The sequence below is a fragment of the Bactrocera neohumeralis genome, chromosome 3 (assembly GCF_024586455.1).
Source record: "Bactrocera neohumeralis isolate Rockhampton chromosome 3, APGP_CSIRO_Bneo_wtdbg2-racon-allhic-juicebox.fasta_v2, whole genome shotgun sequence".
In the NCBI taxonomy this organism is placed as follows: domain Eukaryota; kingdom Metazoa; phylum Arthropoda; class Insecta; order Diptera; family Tephritidae; genus Bactrocera; species Bactrocera neohumeralis.
The window spans coordinates 77,743,109-77,758,779 of NC_065920.1; the positions used below are offsets into that span (position 1 = coordinate 77,743,109).

The 15,671-nt window shown below is 35.3% G+C and overlaps 1 protein-coding gene across 2 annotated transcripts in view; it reads right to left on the bottom strand.

Moving 5' to 3' along the window:
* LOC126752494 (neuronal acetylcholine receptor subunit alpha-7) overlaps positions 1 to 13,377 on the bottom strand; it is a 239,320-nt gene extending 225,943 nt beyond the window's left edge. For both annotated transcript variants that reach the window (XM_050463330.1, XM_050463329.1), the window contains exons 1-2: positions 12,928 to 13,377; positions 3,350 to 5,105 (exon numbers count right to left, since the gene is read on the bottom strand). The gene's annotated coding sequence lies outside the window, so the exon portion shown is untranslated. The remainder of the gene's footprint in view (positions 1 to 3,349; positions 5,106 to 12,927) is intronic.
* Positions 13,378 to 15,671: the final 2,294 nt, after the last annotated feature.

Consider the following 15,671-nt stretch of genomic DNA (forward strand, 5'->3'; position numbering starts at 1 on the left):
CATTCTCCTTTTTTACTTATACACTCGCACCTTCACTCACACACATATGTGCACATTGTGTATATAAGCGCAGTAGTATACTTTTAGGCTGCTCTTTAGTTATCTCCTTTGCTTCTGTCAGGCGCCCTGAGCAGCAGTGTGGGAGTTATGCTTTGCTTCGCTTCGTTTTGTCGATAAATTTCTGGCTGATGCTTTCGTTCTTGTCATAGCGCCCTGTTTTCTTTTGTTAATCGCACTTTGATAAAGGCAAGCATTTTTGATAAACTAATAATGGTTAAACACACACACAGGCTTTCACGTGCGTGATATTTGGGTTTATATTGTTAAATCAGCTTGAAATTGAGAAAATTGTGGCATATTTCATAACAAAATGAAAAAAGCGCTTGTTATTCAGGAAACGTCATTGAAACTGTCACGCAAAAGCATTTTAACCAATTTTTAATTTTATATGTAATGTATATGTATGTATATATAGGTTGATATTATGGAGATCGAATATACTAGAGGTGAAAATAGTTGTCAAAGTTGGTGGCAGGCTTATCTGTTTGACACTATCCCTAAGTGTGCTTTGAGGCTTAGAGTTCTAAGAATCATGGACGGAAAATTTTTTATTTAAGTAGTAAAGTCCATTTGTGGATTTCAAAAAATCGATTTATTTGTTTGCGTTTTTCGAATATAGTATATTTACATATATTCAAAAATATTCTCTGAAAATTTGAAGTTTATCAGTCAAACAGTTTCGTAGATATAAGCGTATATGTAGGACAACACGCTGCTTTCAAAGTAAGTGAGGAAATTTTCTCCGAAACCTAGACTGCTAGACTGATCGACTTAAAAACTTTGAAAATTTCGTCAGCTTCTGATCAAAGAAATATATTTTTAATATTAATTTCGAATTTTTGCGCCACTTACTACCGTGATTAAATTGAAAGGTGAATTTTTAATTTATACTTCGCATGTTTTTCGAAGCGATTTTTTTTTTCCTTTAAGTTGATAGTACTGTTAGTGACATTTATGCTAAATTTCGAAGTTTTCATTAGTACGCGCCGTGGCTCTGAAAGTGAATTCTTCGATTTTTACTGTCTGAATTTATTGAACAAAGAAGTGCGATAATGCACCATCTCATACTGCATTGGTTATTCGTGATCATTTTCAACTAATATGTGCCGCAACCACAGCATTCGCCTGATTTCCCTTCGTGTAACTTCTGGCTATTCAACAAATTCACATGGCCACTCCGAGGACACCGTTTTGACTCAATTGAGAACATAAAAGCTGAATCGAAGAAGGCTCTGATGTTCATCACGACAGAGGATATTTCCAAGTGCTATGATGACTGGAAAATTCGTTGGCATAAGTGTATTGCAGCGGGAGGGGATTACTTTGAAGGAGATGAAATGGACAAAATTCACCTTTCACTTTGATCAAAGTAGCATGATGCTTACTTTACGGTGATTTAGTGTGGTGGAACGCTGCTAGTAAAATCTCATACTAAAAACCATTGGAACGAATACAGAGGCATAACAGGAGCACTAGAACGGCTGAAAGGTTGTTCCACCTGCCACCATTTACATTGCAGTGGACAGCTCGCAGGAGTAATTACCTATAAGATTGGCGGCTAGGTGAATTTTCCACAAGGACCTTCAGGCATAGCTCGATAGGCAGCACCAGCAGTTAAGTTAAACATCATACCCTCACGCTTTATTAGGGAGAGAAGGTTTAAAGTCAGGCTAAAAAAGATAGGATGGCGCAGGGGTAGGCGACACACCAACAGATTTCCTTATCTACGCAGATGGATCAAAAATGCCTGAAGGCGTCGACGTCAAGGTCGATTGCGTGGCGCTAGATTTCAGGCGACCTGGAATACTGCGGTATCTTTCAGGCAGAAATCTTTACGGTAATGAAAGCTGCTCAAATAGCTAAAAATATACGTCGATAGTCAAGCGGAGATAAAGGCAATAGTTTAACAACGTATTACGTCAGAGAATGTTCTTAGAAGTAGGGGGCAGTAGATATTGTGACTGCTGGAAAGCGGCTGCATAAATACTGGGTTTCATATCACAACAAAGTTACTGGAAACGAAACAGGTGATGAGTTTGCCAAAAGTGCCATCCGATTGGATATCGAACTTGTTCAGAACTACGAAAGTTGCTACAAACTCTACACAATGAAATTTCTGTAAGCGCTAACAGACGGATCTGGGGAGATGCATTTTCTTAGTGGTGTGCAGAATCGTCATGATCTTGAGCAAGGCCGCAGATGGAAAACAGGCAAGTTTCCTACGTACATATATGGTCCCGAAAAGACTAGATACAAATCAAAACTTACTAGCAGCGGATACGAGCCGACTTCATGTCCGTAAGTAACGAGGATATTCTTTGATATAGTTCCTTTCTCACCGCCAACTACCTTTTTTCGGAGGACTTCCTGGAGATCGGCAACGAGGTCAGAGAAATCCAAAGTTTACGGAATGAATCACCAAAACCAATAAAACATGCTTTCAGTAAGAATAATGCAATCGAAAAAAAATCTTTGCCTACATTTGGGCATATTGCGTCTTGTCTTAGCTAAGTTTCACACCATACTCATGTAAACCGATTTAAAGCAGGGAGATAAAATCACATTTCTTCTATAATTTTTTACTAAAGAAAGAAGGGGTGGACAATTTTTGCCTTTTGGACTAGACAAATAAGTCAAACACTTTTAGAATTTTATTTCGTCAATCTAAAAGAAATCGTTGTCCATATTGCTTCTTGTCTTAGCTAAGTTCCACACCATAAATGCGTAAAGCGATTAACAGCAGGGACAGAAACTAATAATTCTTCTATAATTTTTGAAAAAAAATCATTCATAATGATAGAGGGAAGGAACGGTCGGATATTCATATACGATGTAGTAGTGGACAATTTTTGTCGTTTTGCGTGCTACACAAATGTGTCGAAATCTTTTAAAATTTGATTTCGTCATAACGTTACAGTCTCTGATCTAAAATCAATATGGCATAGAGTTTACTGTTTGTGAGCCATTATATTTTACATATAAAGCTGAAGTTTGGGGTAAAGAAGTATAATTCAGATGTTTTAGAAATTTCCGCTATAATATGTTGTATTTTAGTTATCTGTAAACTCCATGTATTTATTATGTGTTTTATTTTGGTTGTCGAAAATTTTCGTATTTTGTCAAAAGTTGTCGGTTGACCACAATGGTACACATTTGATTTATATTTATTATTATAAATATAAAAAAATAATTTGACGTTTAGTTACAAATACGAAAGGATTTTTCGACTACCCAATATATTATGTCTATGTAATATGCCTGTATATATGGTATATTAGAGCGCACTTACCTCTTCTCGTCTTCTTTGCGTGCCTGCTGCTCAGCTGCAAAATCTTCAAAATTCTAGTTGCTATTTGATATACTCTAATCCTACTTCACACAACACCGTTATTTGTAACAGACAATCATATTTCAATATAATCCTAAAATGTAGGCGATTTTATAATATATTAATGCAATTATTGAACGAGTTTTATTTTAGTTACACGATTTTTCATACAATTACTTTTTCGTTTTATGAACGCCTAAGCAAAATGCGTCGATCTTGAACTTTTTTTTTTGGTTTAATGACTTCGAAAAACACTTGATTACTTGATTAATGAATTCTTTTATTGTGGTTTCGCTGAATGCTTTCGTTTATGCTTATATGTATGTGTGCGTGTACGTTGCTGCTGATTTCGGTAGTTTTTGTCTTATTTTAGGGAACTTCTTTTTTTGTGGTATTAAACTTTAAATGCGAGGATTTCCATAGAGGGACATTGAGAAGTTTTTTTATTATTTATTTTGTGTGTATTTTTTTATGTTATTGTAAATGTTTTTTTTTTTTGTGTTTTCGTATTTGCTTTTTTAAATATTAATTAATTTCTGTTTTTTGTTATTTTAAATTTATGTGCTATCAATTAATTTCACCTCACAATCAGCAATGTAAATATTGTGTTTACCGTAAATGCGCTGAATTACACAAAGTTGCCATGGAAATTATTTGCTTATGACTTTTTTGTTTGTATATTTTTGTTGTAATACTTTTTCTCTTTTTGTTTACTGCTAACGTGACCTAATTTACAGCTATTTAAACGCTAGTTTTGTATGAAATTTGACAATAATTATTTTCTAATTATTTATTCCGTTATGCTAATATATATTTTTATGAATGTGTGCGTGATTTTTTGTAAAATTTTAGAGCAATAATTTGTTTACTCTTTACTTTGCATAATATTTGTTTAATTTAACTACTTTGATCTTATGTAATCGCCATTTAATGAAAACGTCGATGCGGCGCAAGCGTTAGCTGCAAATGACACTTGCTGTTTTTAATTAATTAAATTTTTTTCTATAATTTTGTTTACAGTTTGCGCTGCCAATCGTTTCTATATAATAGAAATAATCTCAATTTCAGCCTTTCTTCGCGCAAATTTTCAATATTCATATTTTTTTATTTATTTAGTTGAAGCGATTTTTTCGGTGCGAGTTTTTAGCTGCATTTTACACTTATTTCTGCTTTTCTTATACACACAATTTCAAATCTGTTTTTCAATATTTTATTGTTTTTAATATTTTTGTCGTTTTCGTTTTTAATTTAATAATTTTTTTTTGAGTTCGCAATTTTTTATTTTTATTTTTAACATAAATGTTGTTGCTGTTCGGCGTGTTGTTCGCGCTTTTTTATTTGCCAATTTCCGACAACACTTAAAATTTGGTTAAATAGTTTTTTCGTCAGCATTTTTAGCTGCTTTTAGTTTTGCTTTAAACTTACTTTCACACACCGCAATTATTTTAGTTTACTCACTGAACTATTACTACGATTTCGCTTAGTTTTGCTGTATCATAATTATAGTGCTTTGTTTCTTTCTTCAACACTTTTATCACTGCTTTTCGTTCCCAAGCCTGCTGCCGCCTTTAATTTCGTGCATTTTCCTCCTTTTTATGCCTCGCGTTTTTATTTTTTTTTTACTTTGCTCTCTCTCTCTCACTTTCCTTTACTCGCAGGTGCGTGTTCTCTGTTCACTCTGGGCCCGCCCCATGTCCGTTGCCTGTTTGTGTGTGTCCTGCAAAGATAAAAAATAAATATGTAATTTCATCAACTATTGTGCTTCGCTACACACCTACACACATACACAATCATCCAGTACATACATTAATCTAAAAGACACATAATTCCAACAGCTTTTTTGTTCTCCTCTTTTAAGAGGCACTTCTCATTAATTTTGATGCCTTCATTTGACCTTCAAAGCTGCGTACGCACAAACACTAACAAAAGCGACTAGACAAAAACTCGGCAAGAGCATGTCCTCAGCACAAGCATCCACTGGTTGCTGTGTGTTTCATTCATGCTGTGTTTCGGCTATTCATACTTTTATGTTTGCTCATTGTGTTGGCAATTAACTTTGAAAATGAGCAACATTTCCATGGCATGGTGTGCTAAGTGCAATGCACTTAAGTTTGTGAAGCACTGTGGGGGGTGCAGCAGCATTTGTGGTTTATTAACCTGCCACATTTAGCTTTATAAATAATGAAAACATTTTATTGCTTATTCAAGTTATAGTTAGTAATGAATGCGATAGTTTTTTTTTTCAAACCTAACTTTTTAAGACAAATGTAGGCTCAGTTGGGACTCAATTTGATAAATTCCCGTGTAAATAATACCTATTTAAAAAAAATTATTTCACTAAGTTAATAGGACTGCCCTTAGTTACTATGCCAAATATGATCGCGATCTGTCCACCAGTTTGTTTACCACAGCCGCTTTAGTCAGTACACCTCAATAGTGTGTTGCGATTTTTACAATGGATAAAAATATCGAAGAAAGAATTTGTCTTTGTATTTTTAACCAAGTTTCGCGTAAGAAATTGTTGCATACAGTCGAACTTCCATAACTCGAATCACTATTATCCCAAAAAACACTTCGACTTAGGGAGACTTCGAGTTATAGAAAATTTTTTTTTTAAAGAAACTCAATTGCTACTTTAGAGTATATTAAATGATGAATATGTATTTGTTGTTTAAAACACACATTACAGAAAACTGTAATAAGTTACAGTGAAGTGAAGTATTCAGAAATTAGTGACTGAAAATTTTCTTTTTTTTTTGTATTTCCAGTAAAAAATGACTCTAATTTGTTTAAAGCCGTATAGTGCTCATCAGTTGTAGTGTCATTTGTTTGCAAATATAAACTCAATGTTCGGAAAGCATTTGGAGGCTGGTGAATAGTTTCTTCTACCGATCCCTCGCCGTCACTCTCCGTTCCGCTTAATATTGGATCATCTAATTCAGGGCAGTAATTCTCAAAAATATCAGCATCTGTAGGAAAGCCAGTTGTGCAATGGTCATTATCTACTGCAATATAATCCTGAAGAGTAGCACTGCAAGTTATTTTGTTTGCTTTTAACCATGCTTCGTAATCAGCTTCAATTACATTTCGATATTCATCAGTAGTACTTAAAAACTCAGAAAATGTCATCTTCCTCTTCCCATTCAGAGTATTGACCAAATCCAGCTTTTTTGAAGCAATTCGCTATGGTTTGATTTTTGACGTCAATATCCCAAGCTTTTGTTACATGATTGATGCAATCCGTAAGTGTAATATCTTGTTTTTCGTTTGCCTCTATACGCTTTAGTGCTTCTTTTACTATTCTGGTACGATAAAAAACTTTCAAGTTTTGAATTACTCCCTGATCCAGCGGCTGTAATTTAGAGGTCATATTCGGTGGAAAAAATGCCAGTTCAATGGCTTTCAGTTTGCTTTGTACGTCTTTAGAATGTGCTGGGCAATTTTCAATAAACAATAAAATTTTTCGGCCAGTACTTTGAAAGCGCTTATCCAAATTTAGAACCCATTCTTCAAAAATTTTGGCCAGTCATCCAGGCCTTGGAGTTATAGGCCAGGATACTGCGAGTTGTAGAATGAGAGAAAAGCACATTACTTCGAGTTATAGAAGTCATAATTATGTATTTTCGTTCGAGTTATGGAGAACTTCGAGTTATGGAAGTTCGAGTTACGGAAGGAAATTTATATGTTAATTACTCTCTTAATGCTACTGCCAACCCATTTAGTTCGAGTTAGAGAAAATTCGAGTTAAAGAAGTTCGAGTTATGGAAGTTCGACTGTATATTTAAAACACAAGCCTACGAGTAGTACGAAGCCTTCAAAGATGGACGAGATATCGTTGAAGAGATTACACCTTCTGGACGACCTTCGACCTTTTCAACTGATGAAAATATTAAACAAGTGAAGGATATGGTGCTTGAAAATCGTCAGGCAAGTGTTAGAGAGATGACAAGAGAGCTGGACATCTTTCACAAGGCCATACATATGATGTTGGTGGAAATTTTGGGTATGAAATGCGTTCGTGCTCGATTCGTGCCGATAAAGCTGAATTTTTTTCCAAAAAAAATTTCGTAAACAGGTCACTTTAGACATGCTTGATCGTGCGAATTCCGATCCCACATTCATGGAGAGCATTATAACTGCCAATGAAACTTGGGTTTGTGAGTTTAAAATTCAAACAAGTTAACAATCATTGGAGTGGAGGACAAAAAATGAGGCGAAACCAAAAAAACCACGCCAAAGCCGCTCAAAACTCGAGGTGATCCTCATTGTTTTTTTTTTCGATTTTTGTAGATCATAAATTTGTTCCAGAGAGACTGGCGGTTCATACGGAGTTCTATTCTATTCAATGAGGGGTTTGCGTGAAAACATTCGTCGAAAACGGCCGGAATTGTAGAAAAACAATCATGGATTTTACACAATGATAATGTATCGCATCGAGCCACCATTGTGACCGAATTTAAGGCCAAAAAATTAAGTAAATGCCATGGATCCATATATTATTCACCAGATTTGGTTCCGAGTGATTTTCTCTTATTCTCCAAACTGGCAAATAACTTATTATGTAAGAATTCCACACCAAACCCATAGAACCAAAAATTAATAGAAAATCTATGAGCTTAACTTCATAAGAAACCTGTGCGACAACTGGACAATGAAAATAGGTTATTGAGAACAAGTGTACTAGACAATGAGAATAGGTTATAGAGAACAAGTGAACCATGTGTCATCGAACAACAGATCGTGCTACTGATCGAATAATGGAACGAAGCAGAAGGTAAATTACTAAGCTTTAGATTAACTTGTATCGAAGAAATTGTGATTTCGAACGAACTGGTGAACTATACATAAGGACACTATATACATATGTATAACTTAGAAACTTAAGAAAGATGAAAAACAATTTGTTTAAACTTTTCCTCCGAAATATAATTTAATTCAGTATAGATATATACATTCTTTGATTCAACATAATATTCCTGACTGATTTAATACATAAGACAATCTTTCGGTTTCAGTTTTCAAGTTTAACGGGTTTGAGAAAACTTGAGGTGTGGCCTACATAGATATACAAATAAAGTTCGCACCGCGACCTAAGGTCTATATTTCTCTGTGCAGTGCATAAACATTGTTGAAAAAAATAATGGAAACATCATCCTCTCTTATACTTAAAGTCAATTTGTTAATTGTGTACGAAAAGGATATACATAATATTAATATCATATAGAACACTGGTAAGTACACTTTATTGTGTTTTCCTTCTTTAGTCGAAATTTAGCGGTGAAATGGGTTGGAAAACCAGCCACATCCCAAAAGTTCGATAACCCTTTGATTCGTACATCAAAAAAAGTAATTTTTTTTCAACAAATGACCTCAATTATACCTTGTAGACATCAGTGTCAAGTCGGATAATCCGTAATAGGCTAATTAAAAAAGATTTAAAAGTTTGAAGGCACATTTATCTATGAAAGTCCAACTTCTAAGCAAAAAGTAATATCACAAATATAGTCGCAAAGCGAAACATAACCTAACAAAATGTGTAGTAATATGGAATAACGTAATATGGCATAATAAAGTTAAATTAATTTCTTCGGATCTGATGGAGAAATATATATAAAAAGCTGAAAAGATGCTGTTTGGGTTCAAACTAAACAGACTTTAAAAACTGTCAAACATGGAGGAGGCATTATCATGCTGTGTGAATGTTTGTCTGGCTCAGGAATTGGTTCAAAACTCTGAATAAAAGAAAATGTGTTGTGCTTCAGACTACGATAATATGTACACTGGAGGGCGTGATGCGAGGGTCTTAAAATGAAAGCTTATGCAAGATTGAGACCTCAAACATTCCTCAAAACTTGTTAAGAAATAGTTTCTGGACCACAAAATGAATGCAATGGTGGCCTGTCCAATCCCCTGACCTAAGTACGATAGAACATTTGTGAAGGATATTAAAAAAAAGGATTGGCGGCTTCAAACTAAAATATGAGAAAACATTTTGAGAAAAAGTTAAGTACGTGCGGTAAGCCTTTCATCCCTCAACTTGTGCCAATTTAGTTAATTCGCTGCCTCGTCGGAGCTTTGCAGTCTTAAGAATATTGGCCGCATGACTGCACCACAACGAAAGCAACTAGCTTCTTTCCATTATTTTCAACAATACTGTGCAAAAATGAAAGTTTTCTTGAATATATACATAGCATATATTTTAAGTTTTTTAAGAAGTCTTATATAAGTAGGTTCCGAAGAACTTTACCGCAAGTTCTTCGGAACCTGCAATTGGCAAGTGAAATAGGTGTACAGAAACACAATATAACAGTGTGGTATTTTCATTTCCAAGCAACACCATATTGTCCATAAATTGAAGTATAATTTTTCCATCTATAGCCAGTTTATTTTTAGCAGCTTTTCTGTTTTGTGGAATCTAATTTTATATCTATGGCTTCGCACTACAAATACACAGCATTTTCTCAACAATTCCGCTCGTTTCTGTTCCACCAACCAGCTTGCAATGAACTTGAAATACTTTCGCAGTTAACGGCAGGAGAGTTTGTCCATTGAGCAATTTCACTTTCTATTTCCTGAGGCTGCTGAATTTACTTTAGTGAATTTAAATTTAATGCACTGGACACACACGATGCTAAATTAAAGAGAAAACAACTGCATAGGTAAAAATATAAACCAGAAGGGCAGATATTGCAAAGGGAAATTCAGAATAGAAAGAAAAACTTAATTTAATTGGAGGCTGGCAGGGTGAGAGGAACGAAATCGAGGGAACGAACTGTATGGCGAAAAAGAAGCAGCACAGCGGAGAGAAATCACGTGTGGACTGCGGGGCGTTGAGGGGAATGCACAACAGCAGGCACCTGTTATTCATTTCGGTAGCAAAAAAAAACTTTTTTCACATTTCACTTTCACAGCAGCACACACTTCGTCCTTCACTTGCACTTCGCGGCGAACAGCCGGGAGACCTATGAACCGCACTGCAGCTATAAATATTCACAATTAACAAAACACTTACAGCAAAATGAATTTGGCAAACACATTTATGATTTTAGCAGATTTTTTATGCCAGTGAATAGAAACAGTTTTGGCTTTTTCAACGCACAACGAAATGCAACAGTGTAACGTTGACCGAGACACATGCTGAAAGGACGAAAATTTTGCGTATACGCTAACGAGCTCATAACACTGGAAACCGAAAACGACATATCGTCTCGTCGTCGTCGTCATCGTCTCTGTCGTCGTGGTTGTAACGAGCACGAGCTGCAGCGCGGCTCCGGCAATGCTGGGTGGTCGCAGTGAGAGGCGACGATGAGCGGCCAACGATAACGATGCGAAGCAGTAGCAAAGCCTTCGCACGCATTTGCTCCTTTATCATTCTGTTTTTCGTGCGTTTTTTTTTTTTCGTTGTGTATTTTCATCTTCATTTTTGCGGGCAACAGCTCTCAAGCTCAAGCTCAGCCAGAGCCACAGTGTTGGCAAATTTCACTTTTCGCCCCTGCTGCTGCTTTCGCATTGACTGCGACTGTAGTGGCTGTGGCAAAAGCGAAAGCGAAATTCAACTTCTATTCACACGCGCAAACCGACTGACACTGGCACACATACAACCACACACACTCATACAATACGTTGTATGTGTACACACAAAGCGAGTTCAGAGTCACTGGCAGCAAGTCTGAAAGGATAACACTCACGAAAACGGAAATGGGAACAGCAACGGGAGCGAAAGTGGCAGCGGGACTGTGTCGCTCCGCACTGAAGTAGCACGGGACTGTGCGTTGTGTCTGCTCTCGATTTTGGAAAAGTGAAAAGCAGCAACGTGGACCAGCGCCAACAGCGCACAATGGATGGCAGTTAGCTTTGTTTGTTGCCGCCAGCTGCCAGGCTGTCATTCCAGTCGGAGCTGATAAGCAGGAGCCTGGATGACTTGCTGGCTGCCTGACTTGGTGCGCTTGCAGTGTCGCTCTAATGTATGCTTACTGCTGTTATTCCCCTGTCAAACACTTTTGGTTAACTTTATTGAAGGTATGAAATGAGAAATAAAAATAATAATTTTTCTTCATAACAACGGAGTCATAAATGAGGGTTGAAAGTGTCCGATGAGCATGTCACTGATAGTTTTTCATTTAACAATTCACACAAATATTGAAATAAATTACAAACAAGTTGAAGATTTTCTTGGTCTAAAAAGCCATTGTAATGCTGTATTAGCGATATTAAACGTTTTATTCAATATGCGTACAGTCAAGGATTCTATATCTATCAAAACAAGTTTAATACAAAAACATGTTTGCGTTATTTTGATTAAAGATTTGGAGTCCAGTATACTTAGACCTTATTTCATGCCTTCTTAATTCATTATTGTTTCCCAAACTTGTAAAATATGTGTTAAAAATCTCAAAAAAACGAAACTTGGGTAAGACTTAGAAAAATTATAAACGATTCCGGGTAATTTGTTGACCTTTAAAGGATAATATTTTTAGACCTGATGTGCGGGATAAATTTATAATTTTTTTTTAATTTATTATTATTTCTTGAGATTGAATAATATGTGACAAGTAAGCTAAAAAGTCCTTAGACAGATTATTGAAATTCGGAGCACTTGGTCAACCTTTACTTAAGTTTCCAATAATAAACTAAGGTACTAAATATTTTGAAGTTCAAAATTTCAAAGTCCAAACAAGATCACTAATAACCTTCACAGTAATAGGTTTGTGCAGTGATCGTGCCAGTTTTATTCTATCATTATTGGGATTATGAACCGTATCATTACCGAAAGTAAACGGTAGATTTGATTAGATTTTGCAATATTTTTAGAATTTTGTTATTTCTTCTAATAAACTTTTGCTTTTTTTGGTTTTCGAAAGATGTTCATTCAAAACGATCTCATTTATTTATTATTATTTTTTTTTGAAGTGTTAGATTGTATTATAAAATATCAGGAATGATTTTATTTTTCTTTTTTTATATGAGTCTCAAATTTATCGAAGAAATGAAACTAAGAATTTTAAAAAATGTTTTGAGAGTCAAGCCTTTTACGGAACCAATAAGGAAACTCAAATCAACGACTTAAAAAAATATTAGTACGACTTAAATTATCTTTGAAGATTGTTGAATAGCATTGATCTAGTTTGTAACAATGAAACAGTATGTAAAGCTAAATCAAATCTTTTTTCGGATCTGTAAAAAACAAAATAAAATTTTTTTAATAATACCTAAGGATCCTTAATTATCCATATAAAAACACAAATCACACAAAAAGGTTCTAAATTTTAAAACTTTCAAAAACTTTTAATTTTTTTAAATATTTTTTCTTATTGTTTTTAATAAAATTTCGATTTTTATAATAAAACTTAAATATCCTTAATAATCCATATCAACTCACAAATCACACAAAAAAGTTCCATATTTTCAAAAACTTTTAAAATAAAATTTTAATTGTTTTTGATAAAACCTAAGGATCCTTAATAATCCGTATCAACACACAAATCACACAAAACAATCCAAAATTTCAAATTTTCAAAACACTTTTAATAAATTTTTACCAAAAAAATCACTTTCTGCGCCCAATTTTGAAAAATGTTCGCAATTTCGTTTGAGATTTTCGAAAGTCCATAAATTTTACTAAATCAAAGTCTTCACTTTCGTATTGTTTGTCTCTTCACTTGCTGCACACAGCAGTATTTTCTACAAAACTATTGCTTAAACTTTTAAATACAACACACACATATGTATATAATTTTTTTGCAACAACAAATGTTTTTTTTTTGTTTTTTACACTTTTCAATGTCCATCTTTACTGTTTCAATATTTTTTCATATTTTTTTCGCTTCAACATCCTTTTGCACTACAACGTTTGTATATGCCGATATATATGTTTATATGTGCATGCGTATGTATGTACATTTGTATGTATGTTTATGTGTATGTATGTAGATGGATGAGAAAACGACACGTTTGTTATTTAGGAGGAAAAGGCAACGAACAGCACAACCCGAAACCGGAACACCAACTGAAAGGCGTTGCAGTGCTGGCGCTTGGAGCCAGGCACGAAAGACATGGAGCTCGAAGTCTCGTGGAAGCAGGACTCCAACATCCACTTCCACAACTTGGAGCGCGGTGCAAGTGTGGCTGGCTTTGTAATCCTTTGCAGATGCTGGAAGCGCGCTGAGTTACGCTAAGCGAATTCTTTCATTATATGCGAGTTGTGCGCTAGTATGTGTGTTTATGAGGCTAGGAAGCTGTATGTTAAAGCGAGCGTACACAGAACTGTTAAGAGAAATGCGATATGCGAGAGCTTCACTTTATTAATGTGATGTTAAGAGAAACGCTTAAAGTAATTACATAAATGATTGGCACAGCAGAGAGTTTGCCAAAGCTTTGAGAGCTTTCGTTGCTAGTATAATGTATATCATATGTTTCGTTGGCTTATTTTCATTGTACGGGATGAAACGATTTGAGATTGAATGTATTCATAAGTGAAATTAAGTGTCAAGTAGAAATTGAAATTGAGTTTTGAAAATTCTTTTATAACCTAGGGCATTCTGGTTGTTAGGACCCAATATTACTAATGCTGATGGTTGAAAAAGCTTTATATAAAACTGAAATTGTTAGACCAAACGAGATGAAATGTAAATAACCGAAAGAAATGTAAAATGGAATAAAATATCTGGAAAGAAACGAAGTTTTGTATACTAATTTTGTACTCTGAACAGGGTATAATGAGCTTACCACGAATTTTAGAACACCCAACAGGGCACGTAGTCCCTCATTTTCTCAGATTTCAACCAAAAACTTGTCATACGTCCATTTCTCACATAGAAGCCACTGTTTGTGCGAACCGCCAAAATCACACCACTATAGCATATACATACATAGCTGCCATACAAACTGTACCATCAAAATAAAGTCCTTGTAAGGAAAACTTTTTTTATTGATAAGATATCTTTACGAAATTTAGCACAAATTATTATCTAAAGACACACTACAGGTTTTGAAGAAATTGTTTAGATCGGACGACCATAGCTTACAGCTGCCATACAAATTGGCCAATCAAACTAAAGTCCTTGTATGGAAAACTTTTTAATTTGGTATGATTTCTTTACGAAATTTGGAAAAAATTATTATCTTAAGACACGCTTCAAGCTGTATAGAAATTTTTCAGATCGAATATATATATCGGCATATAGTTGCTATACAAACTGACCGCTCAAAATCAATATAAAGATTTTTTATACCCTTTTATGCTATAAAAAGTGCAACTGTGACGAGTATTATAGCTTCGGTGCAACTTTCTTGTAGTATTACTAAAAAGAGTTTTTATTTATTTATATTAACTCTAATTTAGTTAAATGCACCAACAAGTGTTGAGTTGCAGCTCTTTACATTCGTAACATTTTTATATACAACTGTGATTCATATTAAATGTATCATACCTTCACTTAGCTTACGTATAGCCCTGCTCAAGCGTGCAGTTTTGCGCTCTCATTCATTAAATTTTTCTACAACAACAATATGAAGCCCACACGTGCTTGCGCAGTCAACCGCAAAGTCAATGCAACAACTGAATAGCCAAAAGCATCACCAACAGCTGCCTCAACGTGCGTACCACCAGCCTGCCCAGTTGTATAAATATGTAGCGCTGTTATTGTAAACATGTGTACGTATGTGTATATGTGTGTGTGGCACTCAAAGCACAGAAAATTAATTTAAAGAAAATTCGTATGAATGAAAAATCGCCCCTTTGCCACCAGGCGTAAGTGTGCGCTTAGCGTAAGGGAGGCTGCTGCTGCTGCTGCAAGGACAGGCGAGGCATAAGCATAACATCGGGGCATTAATAAAATAACAACTACACCCCCATACGTTTAATATTGCCAGCATAAAAGCTGCGAGCAACGAGTGCACGAGCCGTAAATTACAAACATACCGATGCATGGCATCGACGAGCACAAACACTTATCATCACACTTATCCATATAGTAATCCATATACATGTGTGGAAGCATGTGTGTGAGCATTCATTTTGAGAATGATAAATACCGCGCACTGTGTTTGTTGCACGGCACGTCACGGTTGAACGCACAGGCCCTAACATACAGACCTACATTCAGCGAGTTTGGCGTGGGAGTGGATGAGTGCCGTTGTACCGTTACAAATATACACAAATACATGGAGAGTGCAAATTATATGCCACAGGATACACAGGACAACACTTGTGCGTGCTTTCAACTCGTCGCCAATGACTACATCGAACACAACAACAACTGCAAAGGTATGTAAGGCTTAACAC